Source organism: Mytilus californianus, unplaced genomic scaffold (assembly GCF_021869535.1).
Source record: "Mytilus californianus isolate M0D057914Y unplaced genomic scaffold, xbMytCali1.0.p SCAF_21, whole genome shotgun sequence".
NCBI lineage: Eukaryota > Metazoa > Mollusca > Bivalvia > Mytilida > Mytilidae > Mytilus > Mytilus californianus.
In genome coordinates this window covers 5,215,436-5,233,138 of record NW_026262670.1, presented here as the reverse complement: position 1 = coordinate 5,233,138, position 17,703 = coordinate 5,215,436, and the positions used below count along the sequence as shown (strand labels likewise).

The window sequence follows — 17,703 nt, the reverse complement described above, 5'->3', positions numbered from 1 at the left end:
AACGTTACCCCAAGATGTTTGTGACATTTTGTAATAGGAATTTCTTTGTTATTTAAGCAGAATTTTAGATCTGGAGCGTCATTATTTGAAAAAATCATTATTTCTGTTTTGTCTGGATTAAAAGACATAAGCCACCTTCTTGACCATTCGTTCAGCTCCTCAAGGTCACGACCAATAACATTTTTTATCTGTTTTTCGTCGTGCCCTGAGTAATTAAACGAAGTGTCATCCGCATAGAGTCTGGTCAGGGATGTGAGTTTCTCTGCAATGTCATTTATATATATTATAAATAATAAGGGACCAAGGACTGATCCTTGAGGTACTCCAGCTGAAAGACTGCAAAATGAGGATGCTGATTTATTAATATCAACTTTTTGTTTCCTATCACTAAGATAACTCTCAAACCAGTTAAGTAAATTACCATGTATTCCGTAAGCTTTCATTTTATGTAAGAGCCCTCTATGCCATACCTTGTCAAAAGCTCTAGAAAAATCGCAAAAGACAAAACAGTTTATTTCCTTCTTTTCTAGTGAGTCAAGAATACAATTATACATTTCTAGAAGCTGATGTACAGTTGAGTATTTTGGCAAAAATCCAGACTGATATTCATAAATTAGTTTATTCATATGTAGATGATTATATACATGTTTAAAAACAATTCGTTCCATGATTTTACCTACACAGCTTATTAAAGAGATTGGCCTATAGTTTGAAGGTAATGACGAATCACCTTTTTTAAAAATAGCAATAACATTTGCAATCTTCCAGCTAGAAGGATACTTACATTGTTGAAGAGATTTATTTAATATTATTTGTAAAGGAACCGACACTTTCTTAGGGCAAATTTTCAGCATTCTGTGACTAATCAAATCTGGTCCCGATGCCTTATTCGGATCAATAGTTTTGATAATATCAATTATTTCAGTTTGATTTATGTATATATCTTGAATATTAGTATTAGTTTTTACTTTAAATTCTGGAACAGGAACATTTTCTTCCTCGAGTTTGGATATCAAACCAAAATATTTGTTCAACAGGTCTCTTTTATATTTCAGGGCATTTTTTCTAAAACGGTCTCGTTTTCGAATTTCTCTTTTTAATTCACCATTAAACCATGGTTTATCAGAACTACGTATAGTAACTAATTTAGTTGGAATGCACTCCCTCGCGATATTCAAGAATGTTTCAGTAAAGATTCCAGATAGTTCATCCACATCTTTATTATCAGGAAGCAGTGCATTCCAGTCAACGTCGTCCATTTTTTCAGAGAATTTAACTGTATCAACTTTTTCATAAATCCACACTTCTCTTTTATACGAACGTGTAACAGTTGTCGGACACTCGAGAAAAATGATTGGTGCATCGTGGTCGCTTATATTAGCAGGCGTTGGTATAACATCTGACATATAGTACGACAAAGTGTCACTTAAAATAATTGGATCGAGTAGTGTGCTACTATGATTTGTCATTCGAGTTGGTTTATTAATAACATTTCTTAAATTAAATATATTTAGAATTTCTATTAGTTTGTTGTTCTGCGTCTTGAATAAATCACTGTTCAGGTCACCCGTAATTACGATATTTTCATTAAATTGATAAGCCAATCCTATTGCATGATTTAAGCGTGTCCAATAATGACCGTCTGTCAATTCGGGAGGTCGATAGGTATTACAGAGTAAGAATGTTTGACCTTTAGCACGGATTTCAACCCAGAGAGATTCATCTGATTGATTTTCAAGATCATTTCTACGAAGAATACCAATATCGTCTTTAAGGTTCATGTGGACCCTTCGGCTAAAATGGCTGCATTTTCACCTCAAAATTTACTCTGAGTACAGACAAACCTGTGTATCTGGAAAAGTTTTAAGGCATAGCATGCCCTAGATAAATAAAACTCAAATATATTTTATGTTTTAGAAAATTGAAAACTTTACAGGATTTTGCAGTGCACTTTTTTTCAATCCTCCTGTAGATGCCAAAATAAACTAAGTTGTGAAAGAGGTTTGAGAACTTCCCCACTGGTAATAATTGAAGTGAACTGTATTAATTGACATGGACAATAGATGGACAATATAGATACCTGACAATAATTGGTGATTTAAACTGTGTACCTGAGTGGACCGTATCAAGTCAAACTCAAATTTTATCATCTTCTGCAGGGACGAAAAAAAGTGCACTGCAAAATCCAGTTGAGTTTTAAATTTTCTAAAACATACAATGTATTTGAATTTTATTTATCTAGGGCATGCTATGCCTTAAAACTTTTCCAGATGCACAGGTTTGTCTGTGCTCAGAGTAAATTTTGAGGTGAAAACGCAGCCATTTTAGCCAAAGGGTCCACATGAACCTTAACATAAATAAGGAGGCCGCCGCCAAAATTGTTACGATCTTTTCTGATGATTTTATTTGAAAATGAATTAAGTTCTAGATCTTTGTCGCATATATTTGAATCTAAGTGTGTCTCTGTGATAGCTAAAATATCAAATTCATCACTGAAATTGTCTAGGAACTCTAGTTTATTCCTTATACTACGGATATTTAAAGTGCATATTGAAATGGATTTTTCATTGACCGTTAAGGGTGTATTCGATTCCTTCATTTCACTAGGACCAGGATTTGTTTCAATATTCCCAATAATTAGGATGGAGTGAAGTACAAAAAACAGAAAAACTATATCGATGTTTGGATTTACTGACTGTAGAAGAAAAAGTGAGAAGATTAAACAAGTAGACCGTAAGTTGGTTATAAATATTTCGTAATAAGAACTAGACCGACAGTCGAGAAATCTAAAAGACTTTTTTCTTGTCATATGAAATGAACCTATGGCTGCCCTGTAGTCTTCTATACTTTCACCCATTTGGGTTCAGTATAGCAAATAAGTTACAGCAAATTGCAGCCAAACGATCTATGCATACCTGAAAATACACACACAACACCATCATCATCATCATAGAAACAAAATGAAAAAATATACACAAAATATCACAATGTATGAACAAAATTGAAAGAGATAAAAACAAATAGTTGTGGGCAGTCATTTTTGTAGGATATGGGATTTATATTTAAATTACATAATTAGGGATGATGGAGATATCTTAACAAATTTCTTACTTTGAACTAGTGGTAGATTTTAGATATATAAATAAAGCAAATATGGTGAAGATAGAAATACAAATAATACTTATACCGCAACTTGATTTCACTTCAAAATAATTTAATGACATATAAACGCAGAGTACATGTGAACCCAAGCAAACAAGTCCTACATCGCAGTTGAAATCAACAACATTAATTTAATAAATTGATCTGCTTTATTTTTTGAAAGTGAGAATGAGGCAAACACTTTTCCAATGTAAGACATTCTAAAACACTATCCAGTTGATATTAACTCCATACAATTTCAAATAATTTCCTAACACTTTTTCCATACATTAGAGATCATTGTCATTTTGCTAACCATAGTTTCTTTTATTACCTATTCTGACATCAGACTCTGACTTCTCCTTAACTGAGTTTTACTGTTTGTATTGCTGTGTGTTTGTTTACTCTATATTGGCTAGAGGTATAGGTGGAGGGTTGAGGTCTCACAAAACATGTTTAACCCCGCTGTATTTTTGAACCTGACTTTCCCATGCATGTAACCATTGTAACCTGATTTCCCATGCATGTAACCATTGTAACCCAATTTCCCCATGCCTGTTACCATTGTAACCTGATTCTCCATGTGTGTAACCATTGTAACCTGACTTCCCCATGCATGTAACCTGATTTCCCATGCATGTAACCATTGTAACCTGACTTCCCAATGTATGTAACCATTGTAACCTGACTTCCTAATGTATGTAACCATTGTAACCTGACTTCCCCATGCATGTAACCTGATTTCCCATGCATGTAACCATTGTAACCTGACTTCCCAATGTATGTAACCATTGTAACCTGACTTCCCCATGCATGTAACCATTGTAACCTGATTTCTCATGCATGTAACCATTGTAACTCAACTTCCCCATGCATATAACCATTGTAACCTGATTCTCCATGTATGTAACCATTGTAAACCGACTTCCCCATGCATGTAACCATTGTAACCTGATTTCCCATGCATGTAACCATTGTAACCTTCATTCTCCATGTATGTAACCATTGTAACCTGACTTCCCCATGTATGTAACCATTGTAACCTGACTTCCCCATGCATGTAACCATTGTAACCTGATTTCACATGCATGTAACCATTGTAACTCAACTTCCCCATGCATGTAACCATTGTAACTCAACTTCCCCATGCATGTAACCATTGTAACCTGATTTCACATGCATGTAACCATTGTAACTCAACTTCCCCATGCATGTTACCATTGTAACTCAACTTCCCCATGCATGTAACCATTGTAACCTGATTTCACATGCATGTAACCATTGTAACTCAACTTCCCCATGCATGTTACCATTGTAACTCAACTTCCCCATGCATGTTACCATTGTAACTCAACTTCCCCATGCATGTTACCATTGTAACTCAACTTCCCCATGCATGTAACCATTGTAACTCAACTTCCCCATGCATGTAACCATTGTAACCTGATTCTCCATGTATGTTACCATTGTAACCCGACTTCCCCATGCATGTAACCATTATAACCTGATTTCCCATACATGTAACCATTGAAACCTGATTTCCCATGCATGTAACCATTGTAACCTGATTTCACATGCATGTAACCATTGTAACCCAACTTCCCCATGCATGTAACCATTGTAACCTGATTCTTCATGTATGTAACCATTGTAACCCGACTTCCCCATGCATGTAACCATTGTAACCTGACTCTCCCATGTATGTAACCATTGTAACCTGACTTCCCCATGTATGTAACCATTGTAACCTGATTTCCCATGCATGTAACCATTGTAACCTGACTTTCCCATGCATGTAACCATTGTAACCTGACTTTCCCATGCATGTAACAATTGTAACCTGATTTCCCATGCATGTAACCATTGTAACCCAATTTCCCCATGCCTGTAACCATTGTAACCTGATTCTCCATGTATGTAACCATTGTAACCTGACTTCCCCATGTATGTAACCATTGTAACCTGATTTCCCATGCATGTAACCATTGTAACCTGACTTTCCCATGCATGTAACCATTGTAACCTGACTTTCCCATGCATGTAACCATTGTAACCTGACTTCCCAATGTATGTAACCATTGTAACCTGACTTCCCAATGTATGTAACCATTGTAACCTGACTTCCCCATGCATGTAACCTGATTTCCCATGCATGTAACCATTGTAACCTGACTTCCCAATGTATGTAACCATTGTAACCTGACTTCCCCATGCATGTAACCATTGTAACCTGATTTCTCATGCATGTAACCATTGTAACTCAACTTCCCCATGCATATAACCATTGTAACCTGATTCTCCATGTATGTAACCATTGTAAACCGACTTCCCCATGCATGTAACCATTGTAACCTGATTTCCCATGCATGTAACCATTGTAACCTTCATTCTCCATGTATGTAACCATTGTAACCTGACTTCCCCATGTATGTAACCATTGTAACCTGACTTCCCCATGCATGTAACCATTGTAACCTGATTTCACATGCATGTAACCATTGTAACCCGACTTCCCCATGCATGTAACCATTGTAACCCGACTTCCCCATGCATGTAACCATTGTAACCTGATTTCCCATGCATGTAACCATTGTAACCCGACTTCCCCATGTATGTAACCATTGTAACCTGACTTCCCCATGCATGTAACCATTGTAACCTGACTTCACATGCATGTAACCATTGTAACCTGACTTCCCCATGTATGTAACCATTGTAAACTGATTCTCCATGTATGTAACCATTGTAACCTGACTTCCCCATGTATGTAACCATTGTAACCTGACTTCCCCATGCATGTAACCATTGTAACCTGATTTCACATGCATGTAACCATTGTAACTCAACTTCCCCATGCATGTAACCATTGTAACTCAACTTCCCCATGCATGTAACCATTGTAACCTGATTTCACATGCATGTAACCATTGTAACTCAACTTCCCCATGCATGTAACCATTGTAACTCAACTTCCCCATGCATGTAACCATTGTAACCTGATTCTCCATGTATGTAACCATTGTAACCCGACTTCCCCATGCATGTAACCATTATAACCTGATTTCCCATACATGTAACCATTGAAACCTGATTTCCCATGCATGTAACCATTGTAACCTGATTTCACATGCATGTAACCATTGTAACCCAACTTCCCCATGCATGTAACCATTGTAACCTGATTCTCCATGTATGTAACCATTGTAACCCGACTTCCCCATGCATGTAACCATTGTAACCTGACTCTCCCATGTATGTAACCATTGTAACCTGACTTCCCCATGTATGTAACCATTGTAACCTGATTTCCCATGCATGTAACCATTGTAACCTGACTTTCCCATGCATGTAACCATTGTAACCTGACTTTCCCATGCATGTAACAATTGTAACCTGATTTCCCATGCATGTAACCATTGTAACCCAATTTCCCCATGCCTGTAACCATTGTAACCTGATTCTCCATGTATGTAACCATTGTAACCTGACTTCCCCATGTATGTAACCATTGTAACCTGATTTCCCATGCATGTAACCATTGTAACCTGACTTTCCCATGCATGTAACCATTGTAACCTGACTTTCCCATGCATGTAACCATTGTAACCTGACTTTCCCATGCATGTAACCATTGAAACCTGATTTCCCATGCATGTAACCATTGTAACCCAATTTCCCCATGCCTGTAACCATTGTAACCTGATTCTCCATGTATGTAACCATTGTAACCTGACTTCCCCATGCATGTAACCTGATTTCCCATGCATGTAACCATTGTAACCTGACTTCCCAATGTATGTAACCATTGTAACCTGACTTCCCCATGCATGTAACCATTGTAACCTGATTTCACATGCATGTAACCATTGTAACCCAACTTCCCCATGCATGTAACCATTGTAACCTGATTCTCCATGTATGTAACCATTGTAACCCGACTTCCCCATGCATGCAACCATTGTAACCTGATTTCCCATGCATGTAACCATTGTAACCTGATTTCCCATGCATGTAACCATAGTAACCTGATTTCCCATGCATGTAACCATTGTAACTCAACTTCCCCATGCATGTAACCATTGTAGCCTGACTCTCCCATGTATGTAACCATTGTAACCTGACTTCCCCATGTATGTAACCATTGTAACCTGATTTCCCATGCATGTAACCATTGTAACCCTCATTCTCCATGTATGTGACCATTGTAACCTGACTTTCCCATGCATGTAACCATTGTAACCTGATTTCCCATGCATGTAACCATTGTAACCCAATTTCCCCATGCATGTAACCATTGTAAACTGATTCTCCATGTATGTAACCATTGTAACCCGACTTCCCCATGCATGTAACCTGATTTCCCATACATGTAACCATTGTAATCTGACTTCCCAATGTATGTAACCATTGTAACCTGACTTCCCCATGCATGTAACCATTGTAACCTGATTTCCCATGCATGTAACCATTGTAACCTGATTTCCCATGCATGTAACCATTGTAACTAGCAATCCCCATGTATGTAACCATTGTAAACCTAATTCTCTATGTATGTAACCATTGTAACCTGACTTTCCCATGCATGTAACCATTGTAACCTGATTCTCCATGTATGTAACCATTGTAACCCTCATTCTCCATGCATGTAACCATTGTAACTAGACTTCCCCATGCATGTAACCATTGTAACCTGATTTCCCCATGTATGTAACTATTGTAATCTGACTTCCCCATGCATGTAACCATTGTAACTCAACTTCCCCATGCATGTAACCATTGTAACCTGACTTCCCCATGTATGTTACCATTGTAACCTGACTTCCCCATGTACGTAACCATTGTAACCTGATTTCCCATGCATGTAACCATTGTAACCTGACTTTTCCATGCATGTAAACATTGTAACCTGACTTTCCTATGCATGTAACCATTGTAACCTGATTTCCCATGCATGTAACCATTTTAACCCGACTTCCCCATGCATGTTACCATTGTAACCTGATTCTCCATGTATGTAACCATTGTAACCCGACTTCCCCATGCATGTAACCATTACATGTAACCTGATTCTCCATGTATGTAACCATTGTAACCCGACTTCCCCATGCATGTAACCTCATTTCCCATGCATGTAACCATTGTAACCTGACTTCCCCATGTATGTAACCATTGTAACCTGACTTCCCCATGCATGTAACCATTGTAACTTGATTTCCCATGCATGTAACCATTGTAACCAGCAATCCCCATGTATGTAACCATTGTAACCCGATTTCCCATGCATGTAACCATTGTAACCAGCAATCCCCATGTATGTAACCATTGTAACTCTCATTCTTTATGTATGTAACCATTGTAACCCTCATTCTCCATGCATGTAATCATTGTAACTAGACTTCCCCATGCATGTAACCATTGTAACTTGATTTCCCATGCATGTAACCATTGTAACCAGCAATCCCTATGCATGTAATCATTGTAACTAGACTTCCCCATGCATGTAACCATTGTAACCTGATTTCCCATGTATGTAACCATTGTAACTCTCATTCTCCATGTATGTAACCATTGTAACCCTCATTCTCCATGCATGTAATCATTGTAACTAGACTTCCCCATGCATGTAACCATTGTAACCTGATTTCCCATGTATGTAACCATTGTAACTCTCATTCTCCATGTATGTAACCATTGTAACCCTCATTCTCCATGCATGTAATCATTGTAACTAGACTTCCCCATGCATGTAACCATTGTAACCTGATTTCCCATGTATGTAACCATTGTAACCCTCATTCTCCATGCATGTAACCATTGTTACCATCATTTCCCATTTATGTAACCATTGTTATCCCCAAACCATATGTATTTTATCATTGTAACCTGACTTCCACATGCATGTTATCATTGTAACCTAACTTCAATGTGTATGTAATCATTGCAATAGCTCTACCCCTACCTATTCAGTTTGCAGCAGAAATGGTCAATTATAAAGCCGGTATTGCATATCATTTCGTAAAGGTCCATGTGTGTAACCAATGTAACCATTGCTTCAACGGGGGTAACAAAACAAGATACCTATATTCAGGTGCACATTTTGTGCCATATCTATCCATTGATGCATACAGTTTATAGTACCGACAGATGATTAACGTAAACAAACTTGAACTGATTAATATCGACATTGTAAATACTACACTTGCAATCGACCTTTCTGCTATACTAATACAGGTGTACAGATAACACGAAGCGATATAATTTACTGTAGACGTTTATCTTCCTTCCCTACGCCTATATATCACCCTGCACAGTCACTCCGTAATTCTCGTATCACGGTTTTGAGACGAGAGGTACCGATTATCAGGTTGTCTGCATGTTGTAAAATATCAGCTGCGAGTCACAATATGAAGCATTTTTACAATATATTTTACAATATCAACATGCGGACAACCTGATAATCGTTTAATAGGGCTGTTCATGCGTCTTTTGGAAGCGTTTTCTTGGTTTCACAAGCAACCTGAAGATGACTTGATAAGTTCGGGTTTTCCTCAGATAGAATTTTTTAAACTTTGCCGAAATGAAGATTTTACTTTGCTTTTATCAAAAATATAATAAAAAATATGGGTCACCGTGCTATTTTTCAAGCTAAGAGTCGTTCAAAATTGCCCAAATTTGCTTAGAATGTTTACGAAAAAAACACATTTTTATGAATAAAAAGAAATCTTTGAAATAAAATATGAGAAGATAGGTTTTATAATATGCTTTCAGAAAACAAAAAGAAAAAATGGAGACCAAACAAAATGACAGATTTCTCTACAAATCAAGGAGAACATTTCTTTTAATGTATACCATCAAAAATATAAAATAAAAACAGGGAGTCATTAGCAAAAAAAAAAAAAAAAATTTCCTATCTATTTCAGTATAATTATCTCCCCCTGGTTTTATTCTGAAAAAAACAAATACGCTCTAAGCAAGTTTGATAATAAAAGATTTATGGCATAATTTCAATTGTCTTATGTTTTTGCTATATATTAGATAATATTTTTAACAATTTGATGAAGGTAAATTAAAGTGTTTGCAACCTGACCAGAGAGGATGCTCAGAATTAAACACCCGATCCAACTTAGATTCAGACACAAATTTGTACCATTGTCGTAGGTAGAATTATAATGATGTGCACGCAGAAGTTGTCGAGCGTAGCGAGGCCAAATATTTTCGCCCATTTTTTTGGACCCTTTTTTGCAGAAAATAAATCTTTTTTCGATCTAAGATGGTTAAAAAGAAGTGCCTCAAAGGTCTTATAACCAATTCATAAATGATGCAAAACTATTCAATGATGGTTGGACTGTCGGTCGACTCGTTCGTACGTGCGGGTCCATCGGACACAAACAAATAACTATGCCTATCAGTCAATATTCGTGGTAAGATTGTTGTTCCTATTCCATATACTAGTGAGCGCCTTTATCTCTTTTGATTAGGATAACTCATGGTTAATTGAATGCATAATTAAGAAACATATTTTTGTGAGACATATCATTATGTGATGATCTCTGCATGTCTCGATCTTTTGTGTATTGTATTACGGGTGAGTTTATGCTGTTACGTCTTCTTGCTATTGCCAGATTCTTTAGTATTTTTATAAAAAAAAGCATTTTAATATTAGACCTTTTTGAAAAAGAAGTGAAATGTTTGTACGGATGCGAAGTTTGGGGTTTTGGGGATAATATAAAGTTATCGAGCGAGTACATTTGAAATTTTGTAAATTGATACTGAACATGAAAAAAGTACTCCAGATTTTATGGTATATAGAGAGCTGGGTAGATACTCTCTTGACATCTCGATTAAATTACGAACAGTTGACTACTGGGCAAAATTAATAATTGGCAAGCCAGAAAAACTTCCTGTTCTGTTATATTTTTCAGTGCTCTTAGACATGAAAATATCCCATGGATAGAAAATGTCAAAACAATATTTGATAACTTTGGTCTGTCTTATAAATGGACCTCACATTGTTTTACTAGTGACACAATATTGTACAAAATCACAAAAGAAAAACTTTTAGACCAATTTAGACAAACTTGGCACGCTACGTTACAAAAATCGCCCAAGGCGCTTAATTGTAGACTCTTTAAAGGTAATATAGAAAAAGAATTCTATTTTAAAGTATTAAATGACAAAAATATTAAAACACTGTGCCAATTTAGAACTTTAAATAATAAACTCTCTATTGAGACCGTGAGATGGCATAATATTACTATGGAAGATAGAATATGTACCCTATGTATTAGAGGTGATATTGGTGATGAATACCATTTTATTTTGTCATGTGCATACTTTCAAGACGCAAGAAAACAGCGTATTAAGCATTATTATGTTAACCGTCCTAATGTTATAAAATTTAAGGAGCTAATGAGTAGCACAAAACTGGCAGAACTAAAAGACATGTGCAAGTTACTCAAACTTATCAGTTGTAGGTTAAACTCTCCGGAGTAATTTATTAAATGATGTGTATTATTATACTTTGACTATAACAATAAGTTGTTTATGTATTGTTTATTATATGTTTTGTTTGATATTTTCTCTGTACCATGTATGTTGGTTTTTGAGAATAAAGATATATATGGTATAAAAGCTCCTGGGAACCTCTAGTTTATTAGAGCTATACCATGGACAGTACTCTGTGCATCTATCTCACAATATATGTTGTACGATAATGAAAGTTTGAAATTTTGTAAAACCATCATGAAAACAAGGTGGTCAAGGTACAATAACGGGTGTCAGACTGTCATCCCCTGGTAGTGGGGGCCTACATTCTAAAAACCATTAACCTATGCCTTCTTGTTCTACAAATATGATTTGGTAACAAATTGTCAAAGTCAATCAACCAGGAGACAAAGGTCAAGCTCAAATGACAAGTATCAGACTGACATCCCTGCTAATGGCAACATATCATCAACATCGGAGGTTCTTAATCACCAAACTTGGTCAAATTTCGTCAGTGTCATTCAAGCATGAAAAGTAGGTTAATGATTAATGTCAGACTGACAAGCAATAGTAATGTGGCATCTGAATACCAAACATTGAAACCCGAAGCCTTATACTTTACGAGATATGGATTTAATCACCGAACTTGGTTGCAATATTAACCCCGTCACATGTATAACCATACCTATGTCTCGCTGTTACTGCGCAGACAAGACAACAAACACATAAGGACAACGAGTGGCTCTTAGGGGCCTGAATCGCTGACCTAATTACCTTGGCCTAGATGTTTCAGGGGCCACAACTCCAATATCCGTCAACCGATCTTTCTGATAATTTTAGCATAGGTCTGTCTTATCAGACTGAACAATAATAACCTCTACCAGATTTTGGCTAAAAGTTTTTTTTTTTTAGATATTTGCCAAAATATGCTGTTTGATCCCTATGTTCTATTTTTAGTAATGCCGGCCATGTTTTTCGATAAACAAAAAATTTTAAACGATCATTTTGTGCAGGATACCCTAAGGAACATCCATGCCAACTTTCAATGAGGTCTACCCAGTAGTTTCAGAGGAGAAGAGTTTTAAAATTGTAAACACAAAGTTATCAAAAATCATATTTCAGGGGCCGTAACCCCAACATCAGTAATACAATCTTCTTGAAATTTGCAGCATAAGTCCGTCTTATAATACTAAACAATATTAGCACATACCAGATTTTTGCTAAAATGAGTTTTTGAGATTTTTGCCAAAACATTTTGTTTGACCCCTATTTTCTGTGTTTAGTAACGGCGGCGACCCCGAAATTTTGGGCGACTGTTTCTCATAAAGGTGACTTTCAGGAACAGAGTAAAGGACACTAAGACAAATTTTGTAGAAGATCTGTTTTCATTAATACAAATATTGTATTATGTCAATCAAGACGCCCATTTCTGAGCTGTTACAATTAAAGTGAATCAGCATACAATACAACGTAATAACAATAATGATCAGAATAAAACAAATAAAATATATATAACATAACAGAGTATTATATGATTGTCATTGTTTATTTTTTAAAACATAAACAGAATATATGAACAAAGCCCCCCTCCCCTTTTTCAGCATTCATTTTAAATGAACAGCATAATCCACAGGTGTCTTCAAATAAGTTTCTGTTACTTTTTTATGTATTCTATATTTTCACGAGCAGCAAGTCTCTCTCAGAATTGAGATTGTTTATTAATTCCCCAATGTGTTTAATTACATATTGGTCCTCTGATGACATGAGCAAAATGAATCAAGATTTGTCGTTAAGATGTCCAAAATTGTTATTAAAATGTTTATCATGTGTGATAGACAACCCCATAGGGGTCAATCAACTTGAGATGACAGCCATAAAAAATGTGAAATGAAGTCTTTAATTTAGGTGCAACATACTGCTTGAGGGACAAAACAGATCAGCAAAGAGTGCTTGAGTTTCCCAGATGGCTGCCCTATTATTTTAAAATTATATGTGAATGAACAATTTATAGTTGCAAATAATTAACAACACTTGTGTATGAACTTCAAGTCAACTCTGCCAAGTTTGGTTAAATTCTGTTCAGTGGATCTCAAGAAAATCAAAATTTGAAATGTTAATGGTTGCACGATAGGTGCAATGGCATTTTGTGATGGTAAAAGCTCTCACCAACTACTAGTCAGGTGAGATAAAATCAAGGAACCATAAAATTGAGGTCAAGGTCAAAAGTCATGGGCAAGGCTACCATGTAGTTAAAGTGGGGCATCACCATGCCAAATAGTTATTTTATTCCTGAGATGTGGAAAACATACCAAACATTGAAAGCCTAGGATTTATAATTCATGACATAATAAACTTGGCCATCAACATTAGTCATAATGTTCTCCTGCACATTAAACAAGAACTATGTTTGGCTCATATACAGGTTAGATGAGAAGAACTCCAAACCTCTATGGCCAGACAATAACAGACTTTAATATGACAGTCTTGTGAGTAGAATTGTGATAAACAAATACTGTAACAATAAGTATTCAACATATGTCAAATATAAAATCATTTATTGTCCCTCAGGATCCCAATAATCAATAGTCTTATCCAAACTTTCAAATCTGGAGATCTGATTGGCCATATTTTCTCTAGTTGATGGTGGTGGAACAGGTGCTAGGTGAGGTGATATACGCCGTGGATCATCTGCTTTCAAATCCATTGGCTGGTTCATACCAATATCATCATCTAACCAAGCACATACAATTTGGTACAAGAGTTCAGACATATAGGCATGTTTTTTTCCTCCTTTACATGTTGCACTGACCATCTCGAAGTTTTTTTGTTGTAACTTTTTTGCAACCTACAAAAATATATAGATTCAACTAAAATGTAAAATTCAACATCACACATTGAAGTATAATGATTCTAGGTTATTCACATGAATGTTATACAATTTCTACTGGGTGATTGTTGATTTCAGCTCTAGGATGTTTGCTGAGCTGCAAATATTTTTTTCCCTTACTTTTCATCGACGTTCTTATGATCATTTGAAAAGCTTTGTTTAGTTGTTTCATTATTATTAATGACTTTTAAAATGTGGTTTGTCAAAATTTTCCCATTAAAATATGGATTAACAAGCATTCTGATCGTATTGCAAACAACACATAGTCCCCTACTGGCTGGGGCACAGCTTGATATGACTGCAAAGGTCAAACCCTAATTTGTAGGGGTAAGTTTGGACGATATCAACACATGAATCAACAAAATTGATCTGTCACTGTTCATGATAAAACTATATACATAATATCAAATCAATGTCTTAAAGCAAAAAGTGTGGAAAACTGATTATTTGCATGAAGTCCAAGGACCATAACTGTGCAAAAAATTATCAGACTGGAGCAAAATTCTAACCTGATCTTAAACTGCTCATGATTAAACTATATACCAACTGTCAAATCAATATCTGCAAGCACAATGAAAAAAAAGTGTGTAACACTGTTCTGAGGGACTGACGGAGAGACCGAGCCTAAAGTCCCTTTCAACTTCACTGTTAGGGGACTAATAAAAGAGAGTTACACATATCTAATATACTGACCTAACCATGATCAGGTAGTCCTTCGGAAAGCTACAAACCTTGAGGAACCATCTTTGTTCTTCATCTTTTCTGGTTCTATATGTCCGTTATGGTCAAGCGCAGCTAATCTGTTTCTGGCCCTATATACTGTTGGAGATGAGGAATGCCTCTTGGAAGCAAAGGCAAGAATAAGGTTTTAGAATTTTCCAATTCTGATGTGCTCCTAAAATTAAATTGTGTAACACATAAAAATTCAAATATTGAGATTATACTGACCATCTATGGAAACTTATAAATGGTATTTATTGTAGAGTGGGAATAAGTAATCAAAACGTTTAAAATGTACAAATCATTGACCAATGCTGTGTTGGTGGATGAAGAAAATCATACTTATATGATATAATAGATCTCGTGGTGATCTCTAAAGGCTTTGCTTATTGCAGTTACCTTGTCCATTTGTTGTATTTCACCATATCCGTTTTATAATTAAATGACACATCATTTTTCCAAAACATGTATATTTCTACTTGAATTAACGTTAAAGATTGACATTAATGTGGCCCAGATGTTCTTAAGCTTTTTACTTTATCATCTTTGTATTAGAAGATAACAACCATTGACACAGACCAATCATAAGCACTGTTGACCAATTATAAATTTCTGTGTGATTTGAATTGAAATTTTCAAATTGAAAATGCATGAAAACATAGTAATACCTGCAGTTTAAGTAGTAGGGGTAATACCTGCAGTTTAAGTAGTAGGGGTAATACCTGCAGTTTAAGTAGTAGGGGTAATACCTGCAGTTTAAGTAGTAGGGGTAATACCTGCAGTTTAAGTAGTAGGGGTAATACCTGCAGTTTAAGTAGTAGGGGTAATACCTGCAGTTTAAGTAGTAGGGGTAATACCTGCAGTTTAAGTAGTAGGGGTAATACCTGCAGTTTAAGTAGTAGGGGTAATACCTGCAGTTTAAGTAGTAGGGGTAATACCTGCAGTTTAAGTAGTAGGGGTAATACCTGCAGTTTAAGTAGTAGGGGTAATACCTGCAGTTTAAGTAGTAGGGGATGTTGTTCACAAGCCGGGTGTTCATTACAATACTCTGCAAAGGCATTGTGTGGTGGTCACTCTTTTGGTCTTGGATCTTCCAATGGACTATGTTGACAGCTGCTTGTCACTGGAGACTTGGCGAATAGCACAAACCACTCATGTTCACCAACCACATGATAAAGAACACCATACCACACATCCTGAAAGTTTAATTCTAACTATAAATTTGTCTATGAGCAAAGCCACATGGTGTCCCTCCCATTATCATTTAATAAATGAGTATGAGCTTACAACCCAAGATTAATATATTTACCAATTATCGGTCGTCCCACTGTCTATATCACTCTGCTCAGCTCTTAATAAAATTGCATATCACGGCTTTGTGACGTCAAACACGTTCACCCGGCCTTAATAACTTTGACCCGGACATATCACCGACGTCATAATATATGAACCGACGTTGATAAGTTTGACCCGAACTTATCAAGTCCTCTCCCGGTTTGCTGGTGAAACAAAGAAAACACTTCCAAAAGACGCAAATACAGCCCGATAAATCGATTATCAGGTTATCTGCATATTGAGATTGTAAAATATCAATATGCAGACAACCTGATAATCGGTACGTATCATTGGTCTAGCTTGTATAGTAGCTGAGATATGGACCTAAACTCACAAACAACCAATGTCAGGACAAATCAATATACAATGATAAATATATATGTTCCCACCATTTCATGGGGGGTGACACAGTGGTGTTCTTTTCACAAATCCTTCTTTTTTTGGGAAATTTTTCCCACTTCCCAAATTTTTCAGACCATTTTTCCCACTTCCTAATTTTTTTTCCTTTTTTTTCCCAGATTCCACTTTATTAACCCCCTTCATCCCACATCCCAAAAGTGTGTCACCCCCTGAACGTGTGAAATACTTGAGTGGTTTGCTTTTTCACAGTCTCTTGGATCATGCAGCTAATGAATACTATACTTGAATATATATTAACTGTTGAAAAAAAACCTTACAAGAAATTCTTCTTCAGTATTGGCGACTTCTGCAGTGTGCCAATAATGATTTATTATGTCCTTATTCCATTCAAGCAACTGTTTATTTTCCTTTTCTTGACCAACCTAAAACATTATTTGACAAATATATAAAAACTAAACAAAACAGAAGAGACCAGATGAAAGTGGTGTATGCCATCACAGGGGCATGGCCACGCAATTTAGATAAATTATTCTGCAACGTCTTTTGACCTTCAGAAATATTTCTTGTGTGCGACAAACATTAGTGAAGTTTCATTGCTTAACTCCAAAGCTGGTTACTATAGTGTCCCACGGGTAGTCGATCGGGTCATAATACTACGTCCATGACATGATAATAATAAGTACTGATTATGATTGCAAGCAAGTCACATTTATCCCCAAAACTTCCTTCATTAACATTGGGTGACAAAGTATTTGTCCCCCACCCCTCACACCATT

General features: G+C 36.2%; 1 pseudogene; it reads right to left on the bottom strand.

The window, feature by feature from the left end:
- Positions 1-14,179: 14,179 nt before the first annotated feature.
- Positions 14,180-16,271, bottom strand: LOC127731915 (uncharacterized; annotated as a pseudogene).
- Between the last annotated feature and the right edge of the window lie 1,432 nt (positions 16,272-17,703).